Source organism: Protopterus annectens, chromosome 2.part1 (genome assembly GCF_019279795.1).
Source record: "Protopterus annectens isolate FY-2018-M chromosome 2.part1, PAN1.0, whole genome shotgun sequence".
In the NCBI taxonomy this organism is placed as follows: domain Eukaryota; kingdom Metazoa; phylum Chordata; order Ceratodontiformes; family Protopteridae; genus Protopterus; species Protopterus annectens.
Window position 1 is genome coordinate 552,632,078 of NC_056729.1, and position 16,871 is coordinate 552,648,948.

Sequence of the window (16,871 nt, forward strand, 5' to 3'; positions counted from 1 at the left end):
AAGTCTGCCCACTTCAAATTTTTATTTTTAGTTAAGCTTACATGTGGCAATCGATTAGATTTGTAGAGTGCTAAAAAGTCCTGGGGCAATGAACAGCTTATTACACTGTTTCCTTACTAGCCTATTAGCCTGGTTTTTAAACAACTCTTGCTCATATTCTTTATCAGGTCCTGGTCTATTACAGTAATATAGAGTACTATGCAACAAATGCTGTTTGTCAGTGTCAAGGGAGGGGGAGTTACTGATGGCTACGTTCATCAGTTCTTCGGTTACTACCCCTGGACCAGTCGTAACTAAGTCCTGGCTGTACCAATAATATGTTTCACCCTCCGGTCGCACTACAAAAGTATCCATTTGTCGCTGTGCTTCCATACCCTGCATGGTTGGAACTACAGCTATGCCATACATCTGCATCAAGTCTCTGCCCAAAAGATTTACTGGGCATTTTGCAGAAACAACAATTTTGCTTTTCTGGGTCATTCCTGAAATGGAGTCAGTTATTGCTATGTCATGGGAGAGTGGCTCCTGATACAGCTGTCCATTAGCTGCTTTCACTAGTATGTAATCTGGTGATTCCGAATCTTCTGGTAGCTTGGAAGGATGTATCAGGGTCCGTGAAGCCCCTGAGTCTCACAGAAATTTTACTTCCCTCCCCTCTACCAGAAGCGTAACTTCCGGTTTTGTGTCTGCTAAGTAGAGCTCTAAGCTCAATAATGCTAAGTCTAAAATTTAATTTCCTTCATCATCTATGAATTCATGTACATCCTCTATCTCTTCTGTCACATCCTCTACCCTTGCTATCACATTTGCATTTGTCTTTTCCTGCCTATTGCTATCCAGTGATTCCTGACTATCATATAGTCATTCCTCACCCTCCTTATCTTCCGTGGTTACCTTCTTATTTAGCCTGCAATCCCTTGCCAAATGTCCCTTTTTCCCACATTTAAAACATTCACCCCTTTTCTTCCTTTCCTCAAAATCTTCTGATCGTTTATCAGATTGTTTGTTTCCTTGGGCATTTTTCTTACCCTTCTTTCCAGTTTGTACTACAAAAACTTCTGACCCATCTTCTACTGCAAATGCTTGAGCTTTCTTTTTCTTTTTACTATTAAAATGCCTTTCAGCATGTTTTGCATATTCAAGTAATGACTGTAATCTACTCGTACGATGATCTACCATGTGCTTTGTAATAAAGCTGCTAATGGGAGTGATACTGCCTTTTAAGAACGCATTCTTTAGCTGTTGTTCATATGGGGAATCATGTATTTGATCTTCAGGTACTTGCATCCCACAATGGTTATTAAAACATTCTAATAATCTAGCATAATATCTATCAACAGTTTCACCTTCTTGTTGTATGCACTGATTAATGCAAGTCCAATCAGCCCTAGACTTCCATTTCTCAGAGATTCGGTCCATCAGACCTTTCACTCTGTTGTCCAATTCTGCATTACTATGTGGGAGTGGTCTAAGCTCTGCATCACGGGGATTCCAGTTGCCACTGATCATGTGCCAATCTGGACCTACACTTTGTCTAACTACTTTTTCTACTTCTTCTCCATTCAAATGGTAACTTAACCTCATGCCCTGTAAGTCTTCTAAGAATTTTCTAAAATTAACTTTCAGATGGGGAATTCCCTCTGTGGCTTTCCGGATATCTTCCGGTGTCCACGGTCTATAAACTAGAAGAGTTGGATCCTGTTCTGCCTGTGGATTAGGAACCTCTATGAGTGGACATATCTCTTCCTCTCTCATAGCTCGTGAATTTCTATTTATTTCATATAATTCAATATCCCCTCTCAAGTTACGTGCTCGAGACCTAGTCTCGATAGGATCCCTGACAAATGGTTTTGATTTTGCAGGAACAGCTGGGTATAGCGGAGGTGGATCAGCTTGTCCACTTGCTTCATATTCTGGTAAGGGAAGCGGAGGGGGCAGAGGAGGGGCTGTTGCTCTTACCAAGTTATTATCTTCTTTGCCTAAGAACATTGCTTTTGAAATTTTAATTTTTTGCTCCCTGCGATTTGCTTCCTCAAGCCACCTGTGTGCCTGAGGGACTCCTAATTGATGTTACTTTTTTAGCTGACCTTTCACGTCTGTTTTAAGTTGTCTGACAAGTTTAATAAGTGAAGATTTATCTAAATTACCATCAAATTTGTATTTATCAACCCATTTTGTATAATACTTAACATTATTGGCACGCTGTAATTGCATATATTTTGCGTCTTCGGTTAGGGGTGGGTCTCGGGAACTTTTCGTGCACTGATTTCCCATGTTGCCTTAGCTGAGCTAAAAATTGTTACGTAACCCTTCTTATCACGTGGTACCATGATTTTACACCTTTTCACAGTTTATCTAGAATAACTGTCTACCTATTCTGTTTCCCTGATCTATGACAAGACAGTAATCTTTTTTGTCCCTGATCTAAACATGCAAATCTCCCTGACAAAACAGTTGTGTAACTAGTCCCTGATCTAAAACAGACAAAAAGGTAAATTCCTCCTTACCTGACCCTCTGTGAGTTGATCCACCGGAATGTTGACTCGTCCTCCAATCCCAGATCAGAAACAGTGGCTGGCCTCTTTCGAACGACAATTCAGTTGGAGGTCCTTCAGAAAAGAAGAGCCGATGTGGCCACTTCTCCGTACGGGTACATGCCACCGGGCCCAATTCTGACCTAGGCCTAGAGTGAGAGGTACTTTCCGGTCCGAAGGACCAAACTGTCAAAGGAAAGTATATTTTAAAAATGATCAAAACACGGTAGGTTCAGGTTAAGGCACTTTAATCTTGCAGCAAGGAGACAAAAACGTGCTAATACAGAGTTTGTCTAACTAGAAACAGGAAATACTTTCAGTTTTATACACTTACTAATAAGACATTGCCTACCAAGCTGACGTTACAAATCACAAGTCTTTTAATCATCATTTACTAATAATTGCTCTCATGAAATTCTGCTGATTTATCAATTTTTGTGAGAAACTTCCTAAGGAAAACAACGTGGCCTTGGTTACCACCAGTTAGATACATTCAATGTTACCATTCAAGGTACTATGGTTAATTCAAGCACAAAGCAAGCAGTTCATTTCTCTAATCATCCTTTGTCTACATTATCTCTAAGCTTCTGCAGCTGCACATGTTCTCATACTTTGAACAGAGCTGATTGTTTAAAATTATTACTTTTACAGGATATAACATTGTTCATTTATTCTCTCCTGACCTAGCAGATAAGCACCTGCTTCTCAAGTACATTTCCAAAAGGCATAAACATGAATATTGCTGTGCTAGCAATTACTAGGTCAGAGGGCATCTTGCAAGTTTCAGAAAGCACACTGCAGTTTCAAAAAGCATCTTTTTCAGTCTCATATGAAGCTCAATTTATATATATAAAACAGTGCATATAAAATAGAATGAAAAACGTGTTAACTTATTTAGCTTCTAATTAGCATTAAGCATACACACATTAAAACATATTTTTCTTACACATAGTTATTCATTTATGTATCGTTAGCAAGGCAGAACACTGATCACATATGACTAATTGCATGTTCAGTTTAGGTTATACAGTACATAGGTGCAATAAGAAGTAATAAAAATGCAACAAAGTTACATCATTTAAATAGTAAATGGTTACAAAAAGACATGCAAAAATATTATAATACTAAATTTATAGGCAGATAAATATATCCCAAGACTACAGTAAGTTAAGACTATTTCCATATATACATGTGACTTGTGCAAAGGTAGTAAGGTAGACAGTGGGCTGCAAAAAGTATTACAATATACTAGTTCATGTTTTTGCAGTAATTAAAGGGGCAATGTTTGATGTTTTTGCACTAACTGATGGGGTAATTTAACAAACAGAATTCATGTATAATATGAGCATGGATTATAACATTGCCCACGTAAATGTGTAGATAATACAGTAATGCATTATATGCTGGTTTTGCTTATACTATGGTTATACAGAGTACCCCTACACATATATCTCTGCATGCATGCAAGTGTGTGTGTTTATATAGTGGCATTGCCATCAACCCCATTTTTCCCATTTTGTATATGGGTCATGCTAACACATCAACAGTGACCATCACCTTGAACCAATGTTTTATATATATATATATATATATATATATATATATATATATATATATATGGGTCTATATTAAATGAACGAATGCTTAAAAGGTCAAATATGGTATTATTGACACTTTTTAAGTGAACGTTCGGTTTAACGAAAGCTCATAATGTATAAATTTGGAGTTTCGATAAGTTATAGTTGGCCAACTCCCAGGAAACTCCTGGTTGACGTGAAGGTGTTCATGTTGTGAATAGCTGTATGATAGCTTTGTAAATAAAAATAATTCTTTAAGTACTGTGTTCTGTAAACAGTATGAATGAATAACATACTGAAATTGTAGCCAAGAACCAAACAGCGAAATGTAACCAATAACAGAAAATAGACACCACAGCTTCCAAAGCAGCAATTTATTACCTGGGCAGTCTAATAATAAGCTCATAATGTATAAATTTGGAGTTTCGATAAGATAGTTGGTCAACTCCCAGGAAACTCCTGGTTGACATGAAGGTGTTCATGTTGTGAATAGCTGTATGATAGCTTTGTAAATAAAAATAATTCTTTAAGTACTGTGTTCTGTAAACAGTATGAATGAATAACATACTGAAATTGTAGCCAAGAACCAAACAGCGAAATGTAACCAATAACAGAAAAGAGACACCACAGCTTCCAAAGCAGCAATTTATTACCTGGGCAGTCCGTTCGACTCAGCGCAGCTCCAACAGGATAAAACACTTTCAGCAGAATAAAAAACAGTCACAAATGCTCACAGAGCATTTGAAATAATTCACTGGCACAAGTGTATTCACACCAATTCAGTTGTAAATCCACAAAGTAAAAAATAGACATTAAGCGCTTTCACCTAACCAAATGTCAGGCTTCTTCAGAACAATATTGTAACTTCTAAGTCCTGCTAATATAGGTGCATATTTTCAAATGAGCCAATAATAACACCTCAATTAACTCTGACAGCAGTTTTAAAAAAGACATACCACATTTCAAAAATAAAAACACATTGTTAAGATGTTACATATTACAACATACAAATGTAACTTCAGTAATACATAAATACTGCAATGAGATTTTGTTATTTATATGATATACTAACTGTTGTCATAATTTAGCAGATCTCAATTTCAAACACTGGAAATACTAATGCAGTCATTCAAACCAGGGGGCTTTCCAGCATCAAGTTTTATCTGCCAGTATAGTTCCCTATACTCCAGCTTATTTTCCTAGTTGCCTCCCCTGGCATCACCCCACTATTTGTTCTATAACCTTAAAATTATAGTTGGGGCAATTTAATGTGTGTTTATAGAGTGCACTAGTTTCCTTTTGTTTAGAAATGTGATAAAAATGTTCGTGTATCCTTCTCTTGAGATTCCTTTCGGTCTTCCCAAGATAGAAACTGGAACATGATGCACACACTACCATGTATACCACCCCAACACTGTTACAAGTGTAGTAACCATTACTTCTAACCCTGTAATTCCTAGATTTTATAAAAAATTCTTCTTTCTTTTCCAAGAATAAACCTACATTGATTACACCTATCGCACCTGTAGGTACCCTTCTTACTTCTGGTACCCTTATTGCTGTGTGTAATACCTTTCTCAAACCTCTCCTTCAAGTTAGAATCTCTTTTTTGCTCTGTGAGCATTTGTGACTGTTTTTTATTCTGCTGGAAGTGTTTTATCCTGTTGGAGCTGTGCTGAGTTCAACGGACTGCATAGGTAATAAATTGCTGCTTTGGAAGATGTGGTGTCTATTTTCTGTTATTGGACACTGAAATTGTAAAGTGTTCTACAACTCAGACATTTAAAAGAAGTAAATGTGCAAATCATAGCATTTTATTACCTGTCAGTGTTATATAAAATACAGCCAGTTACTGCAGAAATCGTGATGCACATGCGCTATTCAAGTTGACGTTATTGGGAATTGCCCTTCTCCCCAACATAGAGCAATCTCAGAGTTGGTATATTTAGTTGCGGGGGTGTGGGGGGCATGGCCCCCCAAGTTGGGGGGTGTGGGGGGTGAAGACCCTAACTTGATTAAGGTATTGAAGTTGTGTTTGTTTGTGTATGGCCCGTGAAATATGGCACTAAGGGAATGGTGTTGGCCAAACAATATTTTCTGAATACATAATTTTCAACTGTGTGAGTGTTCGCATTAATGAACATTCTCTTAAAAGGTGTCAATAATACAGTATTTGACCTTTAAAGCATTCATTCATTTAATACAGATCCAATATATATATATATATATATATATATATATATATATATATATATATATATATATATTTACTATGAAAAAGTTGAAGCGGACTCGGTCGAATCCACTGTAACAGAAGTCTGGAGGCCGAACAGCAACAATGTCGAAGCCAACATTGTAGAAGTCCATATCTCACCCCCATCTCAACCCATGTTAAAGCCCATTCCGAGGTTGAAGTGGAGTTGCATTTCAATAATGTTGGAATTCAACATTGTCACTTTCACGGAGATGGGTTGGTGATTCCATCATTCGAATGAGTCTGGATCGACCTTCCCATAGTAAACCTATATCTATATATATATATATATATATATATATATATTGTACTAAAATGTTCTAAACAGAAAAAAGTCTGCATGAAAAAGGCTGACTAAAAATAACTGGCAAAACATCAAAACTCTTATTTGCTTGCTCTAGGACAAAATCTCAGAGCATGTAAACAAAAAAAAATATTTTTTCACATGTAAACTGTTTGGGATTTAGATATTTAATTTGTGCAACATTGACATAATACTATGGTTGAGGAATATACCCTTTCTTTGATACTGTACAATTTCAGAGATGCTATATTTAATTATCTGGGGAGGTGAGGGTGGAGGCTTGCTCCCCTGAAGAAACATTGTGGAAATCAAGCTGTCACTGTTTTTTGTATTTGATTCTAACTGAACATTTGCGTGCATGTATATATATATATATATATATATATATATATATATATATATATATACACACACACACATATATATTTAGAACACTATGTCAAATAGCAATTATTTCAGGTGAGGAAAGAGACAATGTACTCTTTATCAAGTGTGGTAGTTATAGAAATATGTTCATTTGAACTTTTGTGTATGCAATAATTGAGTTGCATCATACCTCTCAACTGTCTAGATTTTCATAGAATGTCCAGATTATCAAATTATATTTTTGGTCTATCCCTCATAAAATTTGTGGTTTTCCAGCAAATCACTGAGGATTGAAGTCAATAAATAATCACACGCATTTGAGTTTCCGACTTAAGAGACTTCAGAAAATACATGCTAATACACATCCTGTTGTTCTAGCAACTTTCTAAGTTTATAAGAGCAATATATAAAATCTGTCCCTATTTTTGGGCCTTTGTTCCCCCCCCATATTATTTTAGGTTTTGTACAGATCTCTTGTGCTATGAGGTTGAGCGGTATGGGTTACAATGGGGATCTGTGTGTGTGTACGTTAGGGTTGGGATTAGTTAAGGGGATAGATTTAGTGGTGTATATGTGGAAGTGTGTGCTTCCTACTGTAACAGTAAAGGCAAGGTAAGTGGATTTGGGTTAGGGTTAGAGTAAGGGCTAGGTTAGAGGATAGTGTCTGTGTGTGTGTGTGTGTGTGTGTGTGTGTGTGTGTGTGTGTGTGTGTGTGTGTGTGTGTGTGTGTATCTATGTCTGAGTGGATTATATAGTGGTTCTGTTAGGAAAAAGGTTTTAGTAAGTTTATGCATAGGTTTAGGGTTAGGTTCGGGGCAGTATGAAGGTTAGGGTTAGCACAAGAGTAAGGTGGCCAGGGGCACCTGCTAATTTGCCTGCCTACTGTAGTCTTGACTTTATATTGTGCGTCTGTGTCCCTACTTGGGTTCCCACTATTTGTTGTTTACGATATCTACTGATACGCGTGGTTGACCTCTGTTGTGTAGAGGTCATCTTCTCATTAGTATCACCCTCTATCATCTTGTCTGTTACCAGTAGTAGTATCATTGCTGCTATGCTCCAAAATCATTTCACTGTGTGATTGTCTGTCTCTTCTCTCATAGTGTTCACTTATAGCCAAAGAATATCATAATCTTCCATATATTTGTCCCAGTAAGATGCTATATTCATGCCTGACATATCCCTTCTCACTTCTTATTTTCTTCTTGAACTGAGATTGACAACTTCTGTCCCCAATCCCCTTTGTATCTCCTTTAGATCAAATTGGCCTCCCTTTTATTAATGTACAAAGCAGCTTTTTGCCACTTTCCATAGTTGCAAAGGATAACAGAGGTACTTTATCTTACTTGGTACTCTTCACATGTAAACCTTTAACTTATTTTGATTTCTTCCTCTTTTTCTGCAAATCTTGCTGATTCATGATATTGAGATTAACAATGAAAGTTTATAGATTCTTTTTCTCAAAATTACCATCTTTTCCATACTTTTCCATTGCTTGCAGGCACCAAATTTAATTGAGATTTCTGAAGTTTGACCCCCCTGTGAATGACAACCTCTGCAGCATGTCTGATGAGCCTAATGCTAGGCCCCTCCTTTCTACTAACCCTTTCTACAGAACCTATCACAAACATTATTGCTTGATTTTGTTACTTTGCTACTTTTAGTCTTCCTATGTCTGCATGACAAGGGATGGACAGAAAAAAGAGTAGGTGAGATGAGACTGTAACTATTTTTGATATAAGATTTACTAATTCTGGGCTCAGAGTGGTGTAGCGGTTAGCTTTGTCACCTCCCAGCAAGAGGTTCTCTGGTTCAATTTTTGGCTGGAGTGCCTCTTTTGTGGAGTCTGCATGTCTGCTTTGCATTTGCGTGGGTTTCCTTTGGTTGTTCCGGTTTTGTCCCACATTCCAAAGACATGCACTAGGTGGATTAGACACATTAAATTGGCTCTAGGTGCGTGTGTGGATGTTTGCACTGCACCCTCCAAAGAGGGTTGGGTCTATTGGCCCTAGGTGTGAGTGTGTGCATACAGATGTGTGTAGTGCACCCTCTGAGAAGAGTTGAGGCTTGGGCTAGCAACCTGAGCCTGTAAAACCTGTAACTGCTACAGAAACAACAAGTGCTGAAAGATGCTTGTTGACTGATGTACCACATGGTGAGTAAACAAGAGAGAGAGATCTCGGGGCTCAGCGTTGACTCAGTGCACTCTGATAAGTGTCCACTCCATTCTTGACTGAGTGCTCACAAGCAGGGCAAAACAATCTGTGAAGTCCCTGTCATGGTTTCCTTCCTCATTGATCACTGATCAGTGTTTGTTTTCTGGCACAGGGATTCAAGTGCCAAAGGGTTAAAATCCCCCTCATTACCTTTTAATTAGCCATACCATTATGATAGGCATTGTCATGCTGGTAAAATATAGTTAAATATGGTGGGAACTAGAAAATAGCATTCACAGTTGTGGTTAACAAATTACTTAAGCACCCATGATTACTTGTTGCATACTTCTACAACAGTCTGCATAATTGTGTAGTAGTAGATATGTCTATACAATACACTGAGAGCAGTGACATATACAAGTGATATAAAATATATTATGCATGCATTATATTTACCAGACCGTGCAGCAGTCCAGTGCAATGAATATTATAGCATTATAATACTTTCTAGATGTGGTTGTGAGTAGGATGTTTATGTGGGTTAGTTCACAGTTAGATGAAATATATATTAATGAAGTTTTGCATTATCATGTTACTATAGTATACTTGAAACACTTCTTACAATAAATAAATTGTAATTTTTATTCTCCATGTTACTTATATCTCATCTCTTTTCAGCATTTTAGACACAAGTTGTCGAGCAGGCACTTCAAAGTAAAGATTTTGCAATTTATACACCCAGCTGTATCTTTAATATGTGGTTAGAGAAGTGCAATAGAGAGGTGTTCAACTATAGTCTGCTATTACCCATGAATCTGTGCCAGATACAGTCATCTCTATTTTCTAGTATAATATATATTTTGTACACACTGCACAAACAGATAATGGCACAATCACAACTGAAAGGAATATTGAATACAGTCATGTCATTATATTGTAGACCATCATAGATAAGAACTGCAAGCATAAAATGGTGTCATCACACCTAAATATCCATTGAAACTGGTAGTGCAACTCCCCATCAAGTGCTTTCTACAAATGAGTCATGTCCTTTAGCTAAAATAGTAACTGAAAAAAAGCATATAAACTAAAATTCTTTAAGCTTTATTGCATTCACACTTGCTAAGCATCTATACATCAAAGACATACAAACACATCAAAGTACAAGCGAAAAAAAAGTAAAATTGAACATACAAAGTGTACTCTAATAGTAATTTAACACTTTTAAATACCTATTACACATATGGCTACTACACTGTATAAATGTATAGTATGCAGAAGGTGTACTGTAATACAGTTGCATGTTCTTAATCCAGGAATGCATTGTTATAACATAGATGATTTATATTATAATGTTATTTAAGAGCATTATTATAGCTATAAGGACTGCTGTGTAGTATACAAATTAATGGTGATGGCATTGTTAAAATGTGTGCCAAAAGAAAAACAAGCATTATCTCAGTGTCACACTGTTACGTTGTCTCTTGTACATACCTGCCTCATTTTTTTTTTGGTGCATTTGTTTAGCACATCTAATTACAGTAGTACATAACATAAATCCCATTACAGCACTGGTCAAAGTCTGAGGCACATAAGTACTTCCTATACCTGCAAAAACTGCACTCATTCAATACCATCACCACAAATATTAAAAGTGACATATCCCACCATATACATTATAATGTATGACACATTGTATGTCTGTCTCTCACACTTGCACACACAGATGCACACACAAACACAAGCACACACAGACAATTTCATTAATAATATATATTGTCCAGTTTCAAATCTCTGTTACACATTGGATTACACTTCAGTATTGTACACATATGTGATCACACTGCTCATACTACCACATACTTGTAGGTACCAGCTACATGCATATCCAGATATGACTGTACCGCACTGCACTGTACTATACTCTTACTGCCGCCAGTATTTAAGACTTACCTGAAAAACCCAGATGCTCATAACTCTGCTCCTGTCTCACTTTGGTAATATATCTGCATCATACACAAGATCCTCTGCAAGACTTTTTTTTCTTTTTTGTAAATCTGTGGTGGTTCTGTGGGTTGTGATGGCTTCTGAGGAAGTGTGTCTTTCCTGAGACCTTCTCCCTGTGAAATCACAGTTTTACAGTATCCTTCAAGTATTTAACCCCTCAGGCCAGGGTCACCAGCTGGTATGGATTAGGTAAAGACAGAGTGTAAGAGAAGACTGAAGTTGGGAACCAGCATTGCTCCTCACAGAGGATGACTTGATATACTACTGGGAGGCTCAGCCCCCCCCATATGCTGGTGTAATTTAAAAAGCCATTGTAAGTTGTTAGGCATAAACATCTCTTTAGGTGTGTTGACACCCTTTCAAACCCTGCACATTCACATACCTTGGCCACTGCTTGTGGCTCTAGGCTTCACTTAGGCTTCAGAAATATCCTTCCTCACTCCATCATGTCATCCCCTTACCTCCACTAAAGATGACAAGTAAGCATAACCACATCATTCTGACTTCAGTCACCATCTCTTACAAGTGGTTGGTCATAAAATGAAACCAGGCTGCCTGCATCCTAGCAAAGACTTTGTTCATCTACACCAATACAGCCAGCCTATTCTGACTTGTGGATTTTGGCACATATTTTTGGACTCGACAAAGGCTGACAGATTTTGGAATTGTGTGCTTTCACTCCCAAAATTTCTGAAACATTGCATGCTAATGATGTCCCTTACTGATAAAGTGATGCATGGTACTGAGGAACAAAATATGTAAGCCAATATAGTCTGTAATATTCTGAGATGTTCATGTAGATGACATGCGGTGGTAAGTGTACCTGCCTGATACAAAAGTATTCTATCAGGCTTGCTATCACGCCTGCCTTCACCTGTATGTCCTACAGATGGAGCTGTGGTGCTGAACAGCCTCATGGCAGAGCAGCTCCACTTGTATGATGAAATTGGTTATGCCATTTCCCTGCCTACAATAGCAGTTTTCTCATGCAGATGGAGCTGGACTTCTAAGAACTTTGGTTGGACAGCTTCCCACTACTCGCAGACAAGGTAATATGGTTCATTAGCATACAGTATTTCTGAATCACATTGCTTCTCCCTCATCATCAAATCACACCAACAGTGGGTAAATTCTCATATACCCACACCGACTCAGTTACTACTTAAATATAATTCACTGTAATGAATATCATAACCCATTCTTGACATAGTGGGCTTCCTTGCATTGTGTATCTTTACTATGGTACTCCAATCATTTTGGAATTTGTCCCTTTATCACACCCTTTATCTGATGTCTAGTGTCTGCTGTTAGGATAGACAGACAGACATAGACAGATATATCTGTATCTATCTAGCTTTCTATCTATAAAACTTGTGTGCTTAGTTGTTAAAGGTATATATGTCTATATTTGTGTGTAAATATCATATATATCAAGTCCTTCTATGTGGCACATCTCATTAACAAGGGTTTTGCATCCAGGAAGAAAGAGGTCATTGTCTCCCTCTACTCTTCCCTCATCAGGCCAGTCATTGAGTACAATGCCCCATTTGGCATGTACCTCTCTAAAAATGTGCAACAACTGGACAGGCTGCAAAAGTACCTCACAAAGATTATCCTAGGCCTTACACATTTGTCCTATATGGACAGACTAAAAAATCTCCAACTATTCTCTGTCTCATATCGCCTACTTAGAGGCGATCTCTGCTTGACTTACAAAGCCATGTTTGACCCAACTCTGTTAGAAATGGTACATCTGAAGAAATCCCAATCCCTCCGCACCACACACTCCAGAGACCTCAACCTCATTACCACAATCAACAGAACATGCTGGAGAGACAGGTTCATAACCCAGAGACTTCCCATGCTTTGGAATAGACTTCCCATACATGTCAAGCAGAGCGCCTCATAGGCCCTCTTCAAGAAAAATCTTGATGAGTGGATGGGAAATAGAAAATTCACTCCAGGGATCACTCCAGTGGCTTTACTCGACAGAGGCACTGGGAACTAAGGTTGGGTGGCACAATGCCAGGGTGATCCTATGGGCCAGGCTTGTAAAGGCCCCAGGGCCATTAGCCTAGTACACACCTATGAACTTATATATATATATATATATATATATATATATATATATATATATATATGTACATGTGTGTGTCTCACTCTTTCTCTCTCTGAATATATATATATATATATATATATATATAGATACATATACTTATATATATACGTATATATATATATATATATATATATATATATCTATATATATATATATATATATATATATATATATATATATATATATATATATGTTAGACTGCTGAAGCTTGATTAGCAAAAACAGTTTGTGTTTGAGAACTGTTGGCCTAATAAAACCTTTTCTAGATATTATTTCAAGTGTGTATGTATATATATATATATATATATATATATATATATATATATATATATACATACATGTGCTTGTGTGTATTTATGTATATATATATATATATATATATATATATATATATATATATATATATATATATATATATATATATATATACATATGTGCGTGTGCGTGTGTGTGTCTGTATTTCTCCCCAAAACAACAAAATGACAGACAATATATATACACACATATATCTATCTATAGATAATAGATATTAATATAGATATATTTATATATACAGCAGTGAAACACCATGAACATTTTTAAGTGAAAATTCATTTATTAAGATAGCTAATTCCAGTGAAAAGCAGCAAATCATATTTCACTCTATAAAAGAGTTAAGTGGTACTAAAATTTTCATCAGGTATTTATAGTAAAACTGCAGGAACTGTTCATGAGTCATGTAATCAAAAGCAACATTTAAATCTCTCTCTCTCTCTCTCTCTCTTTCTCTCTCTACATAGAAGAGGTCAAAAAATACAAATAATTCAAAAATGACAAGTATTAACATATTAAATATGTTATTGCAGTGCCATCTAGTGTCCATTAAATATATTGCCCATTCAACAGCTCACAGAAAATTAATTTAATCCAGGTGAACATACATATCAGTGATGCTTAACCTTTATCATCTCATGGCACTCATAAACCAATTACAATTGTGCGACATAGCAAAAAATATATTATATTTTTTGAGGATCTGCATCCAGGAAGAAAGAGGTCATTGTCTCCCTCTACTCTTCCCTCATCAGGCCAGTCATTGAGTACAATGCCCCATTTGGCATGTACCTCTCTAAAAATGTGCAACAACTGGACAGGCTGCAAAAGTACCTCACAAAGATTATCCTAGGCCTTACACATTTGTCCTATATGGACAGACTAAAAAATCTCCAACTATTCTCTGTCTCATATCGCCTACTTAGAGGCGATCTCTGCTTGACTTACAAAGCCATGTTTGACCCAACTCTGTTAGAAATGGTACATCTGAAGAAATCCCAATCCCTCCGCACCACACACTCCAGAGACCTCAACCTCATTACCACAATCAACAGAACATGCTGGAGAGACAGGTTCATAACCCAGAGACTGCCCATGCTTTGGAATAGACTTCCCATACATGTCAAGCAGAGCGCCTCATAGGCCCTCTTCAAGAAAAATCTTGATGAGTGGATGGGAAATAGAAAATTCACCCCAGGGATCACTCCAGTGGCTTTACTCGACAGAGGCACTGGGAACTAAGGTTGGGTGGCACAATGCCAGGGTGATCCTATGGGCCAGGCTTGTAAAGGCACCAGGGCCATTAGCCTAGTACACACCTATGAACTTATATATATATATATATATATATATATATATATATATATATATATATATATATATATATATATATATATATATATATATATATATATATATATATATATATATATATATATATATATATATATATATATATATATATATATATATATATATATATATATATATATATATATATATATATATGTTAGACTGCTGAAGCTTGATTAGCAAAAACAGTTTGTGTTTGAGAACTGTTGGCCTAATAAAACCTTTTCTAGATATTATTTCAAGTGTGTATGTATATATATATATATATATATATATATATATATATATACATACATGTGCTTGTGTGTATTTATGTATATATATATATATACATGCAGACCAGATAGAATAGGGTGGACCACAAATTGTGATCAGATATTCCAGAAGCTTGAAGTGGCTTTCGGATGACCAATGCATTAGCCATTTCAGATTTCAGCAATACCAATACAGAAGGATTCTCAAGACAGGGTATTGGTTGATACATTTTCAGTCAGCCCCATTTTTTTCAAGTGATGATTTTATAAGGTCACTTAAAAATCTTGTTTGAGTCTTTAAAGGGGGGAATGTGAGGATATCAGATATTGTTATGTCTGCTAGCATGTCTGGCTACAGTTTTGTAAATACTTGTAAATCATTGTAAATTACCCAGTGTTAAATATTCCAGCATGACTAGCTATAATTTTGTAAATAAGTTTTTTTTTTTTATTATTAATTTAATTTAGGTAAAATGTTAAAATCAAACAGTGCTTTTGCTGGCTGGCCAAATGTACCTCTTTGTTAAAAAAGACTTCTAAATGCAGATTGTGCCAGTCAGCTGACCTGGGGTGATGTCATTATGTACCAGAGCTGAAAGGAGTAGAATCTCCACAGTAGCTGTTTTTGTTTACTTTTCAAAAGTCTGAAATGAGAGAGTAGAATTCTCATAACAGCTTTCTGTACTTTAAAATAAATTCTGCTATAAAAAGCAGGTTCTGAGTCAGTTGTGTTCAGTGGCAGCAGTTGTTCAGTTGCAGGTGTAGTTCAACTGCATCACTTGGTCAGTATTTAGTCATTGTTTTCCAGATAAGTATTAATCAGTCAGAGATTTGTCAGAGCTGTTCAGCAAAAATAATCGGTTTTGTTATTCCATTTGCTGAGGACTGGCCAACAGCCTGAAGAGTGGACATATATTCTTATTTTGCCTGCAGATGTAAGACTATCATCTTGCCTTGCTGACTTAATGAGATTAGACAGGCACAGTTAATCTTCAGACAGTTAGGAAGCTACAGAGTTTTTCTTCACTCAGTGTGAAACCTATCCTTCAGTGTTATTTTCATAATTCCTGTATGTCAAACTCTGTAGTTTACTGAAATCAGTTATTCAGTGTATATATATTTTAAATCATTTTTATTTATTAAATATTTTATTATCTTTTATTGTGGCTGGTTATTGAGAAAGTACTTTTAGTAACCAGAGAGTGTTTATGCTTATTGTGATAACAACAGGACCACTCCAAAAAGCCATATTACTTGGATTTACATGCTACCATATACAGTATATACATATATGTGTGGTATTTAAAAAAAAAAAAACAGTTTTATTGAATTTTACATTTAAACCAAATAAACATATAATTATTACATATATTTAACTTTCAATCAGGCACACACGCACACACACACACACACACACACACACACACACACACACAGACACACACACACACATATATGTGTATGTGTATGTGTGTGTGTGTGTGTGTATGTATGTATGTATATATATATATATATATATATATATATATATATATATATATATATATATATATATACATATACATATATAATAAACACAACATAAAGTATTTACAAAGACATCCACTTATACACATTTCAAAAACATATGTTAAA